This window comes from Galeopterus variegatus, unplaced genomic scaffold (genome assembly GCF_000696425.1).
Source record: "Galeopterus variegatus unplaced genomic scaffold, G_variegatus-3.0.2 Scaffold8091, whole genome shotgun sequence".
Taxonomy (NCBI): Eukaryota; Metazoa; Chordata; class Mammalia; order Dermoptera; family Cynocephalidae; genus Galeopterus; species Galeopterus variegatus.
The window spans coordinates 80,595-83,847 of record NW_007734202.1 but is presented as its reverse complement, the minus strand read 5'-3'; positions in this window follow the sequence as shown (position 1 = coordinate 83,847).

Here is a 3,253-nt window from a genome sequence, read left to right as displayed (position 1 = left end):
CTCAGACTGGGGTAGGTGTGCTTTTTCAGCAACTTACCTTGTTACTAAATATACACTATTACGATTGTACTTCTCACCTTACCATTCATTCAACAAATATAACATGTAAAGTGATGGATGATGTAGTGAAGAAAAATAAAGCAGGGGAAGAGGCTGCATCCACCTAGTGGAAAAGGTGCCCTTGTTGAATTTGTACAAAGAAACAAAGCTGCTCTCCAATTGGCATGTGTGTGTGTGTGTGAGAGAGAGAGAGAGAGAGAGAGAGAGAGAGTGAGTTGGTAGGGAAGGGATCTGTAGGCACTTAACAGCTTTGACCCTAATGAGATGGGAAGCCACCAGAAGGATCCGAGCAAAGGAACAGCATGACCTGACTTATGTTCTTACATGATACACTGCTTGCTAGATGGAGAATAAACTGTAGGGAGTCAAGGAAGGAAGCAGGGAGAACAGAAGGATATTGCTGTAATCCACTGGTCCTCAACTGGGGGCAATTTTTCTTCCCAGGAAACATTTTGCCAATGTCTGGTGACATTTTTCATTGTCACAACTGTGGGGATGGGTTGTTACTTGCATCTAGTGGGTAGAGGCTAGAGATTCTGCTAAACATCCTACGAGGCACAATGCAAAAGAGACCCTCCCCCCAACCTTAAGGGCCCAAAATGTCAATAGTGCGGAGGTTGAGAAACTGCTACAGTCTGTGATAGAACGTAGCTTGGACTAAGATAGTAGTGGTGCAAGGTGGAAAAGTGCTTAAGCTTCTAAATATACTTTTTAAAGTAGGGTTGACCATATTTGCTGAGGGATTAAATGTAAGGTTTGAGGGGGAAAAAGGAATCAAAGCTGACACCAGGGTTTCTTGCCCAAGCAATTAGAAAAATGAAGTTCATCATCCTGAGATGAGGAATGTGGGAACAGCAGGTAGAAAGGAGGAACTTTGTTTGGGGGTGAACAGAAGAGACTGATGGGACTGAAGTGTTCAGTTTTGGACATATTAAATTTGAAATGCCTGCTTGGTATCAAGTGAATATATCAGGTATGCAGATGGATATATGAGTCTGAAGTTCTGGGGAGAGACTGGGGTTGAAGTGTTAACTTGGGAGCCTTAGTACCACCTACATAGTATTTAAAGCTATAGAACACTAAAATGAAAATAAAGAAAAATAAATAAAGCTATAGAATAGGATAAGTTTAGGAAGTGAATGCAAATCGAGAAGACATCTGAGCCCTGAGGCACCGCAATGTTTAAAGAGTAGTAGGAACCAGCAAAAGAGGCTAAGAAGGAGAAACCAAGAAGTAGGAGGGGAACTTAGAGTACAAGAGCATGATCAACAGTGTCACATGCTACTGAGAGGTCAAAGAAAACGAGGACTGAGAAATAACCAGCAGATCTGGCACTATGAAGGCCAGTGCTGATGTGGGATTGAGAGTTTTGGTAGCAGGTATGAATAAAAGCCTAACTGGTCTGGATTCAGAAGAGGTATCAGTAAGGGAAGGTAGAGACAATAATAATACACTCTCTTGAGGCCTTTGCCTATAAAGCTGAGTAAAGAAACAGGATTCTGGAGAGGAATTTTTTTTTTGTTCCTTCCAACTTCTTATTTTACATATTCAAACATACAGAAAAGTTGAAAGAAAAGTATGACAACCATCCTTACATCTACCACAGATTCGACATTTAACACTGTACCATATTTGTTTTACCTATATGTACTTATGTATATATCTAAACTATTTGAAGATAACGTCACCTCTAAATACACTTCAGACATACCTCCTAAAATAAGTCCAACCTCCTTCATAGCCAAAATAACCATTAATGCACCTAGAAAAATTAAAAACATATTCCCAAATATATTCTATAGCAGAGCATATTCAAATTTCCTTAACATCTATTTTGCAAACCAGGATCAAATCAAAGTCCATGCATTGCATTTAGTTGTCATGTTTCTTTGGTGTCTCTTAATGATAATGACTTCTTAAAAAGACCTGTTTTATAGGATGGATTTGATTGACTAATTCTTGTCATGCTATTTAACTTGCTCTTCTACTCTGGAAGGGGAGCTTTTGAGGGCAGTGAATATATTTATTATTCCCAGCACGATATTCTAAGATCAACATTTCCCAGCTTTCCTATATTTCTCTGTCCTTTCATTCTCAGAAAATCCTCAATTGATTCCACTTTTTAAAAAATTTTTAATTTAGCCACCACCTATTAGCTCTGGGTTTATATATTCCATATTCAGAAAAAATGTAGTACCACCTCTCATTTACCATAATAATTCATAGGAGATCTCATCTTAAAGCTAATCAGTACCCAAACGAAATATCACTTTATTGATTAATCACAACAAATTACATTTGGAAAGTAAAATGAATTTCCTAAAATTTCTTTCCTAATTAGCAAAATAATGCCTCCTAAAACTTGAGGGTGAGAGCTGCTGTCAAATATGCCTACATGACTGGAAATGATGACATCCAAATGAGTTCACTGGTCTGGTATGCTCTATATTCTGTTCTATCTATGTAGTAAGTGGCTTACATCCAAATGAGAAAACTGATTATAACAATATTTGGGCTTCTGTAACTGGTCATTCATGTATAAGTTATTTAAGCCACTTAAAATGCAAACTGATCCAACAATTCTTATGGTTAACATTCCAAAGAACATTTAGGCACTGTTAGTTTATCTTAAAACACCTTCTGCCATATTTTCAAATTATTATCTTTTCCATTGTGTTGAAAAGCTATAAAGGACAAATGAATTACATATTCTCTAATTCGATGAACATTTCTAGTTCCCTCTAACTTACCTTGCAATTTTTTTTTGCTCTTACAAAATCTAAAATTATTTAGCAAATTATATGAAATTAAATTATATATATATATATACATTTTTTTTTTTTTCGACCAGTAAGGGGATCGCAACCCTTGGCATGGTGTGGACTGCACCACGCTCAGCCAGTGAGCACACCAGCCATCCCTACATAGGATTCGAACCCGTGGCCTCAGCGCTACCAGTGCCGCACTCTCCCGAGTGAGCCACGGGGCTGCCCCTAAATTATATTCTTAATCATTTTATTTCACTTACTTGGACGTCTTTAATGCTCTTGCATTAGAATTTTAATCAAATTATTGATGCTTACTTAGAGTGAAAGTTTTCAGCTCCTTTGGGCCTATGGACTACTTCAGTTAGGTAAATTACCTTCACTAGACATCTAGTCCACCTCATTCTGATTACCATTGCAAAAAAAAA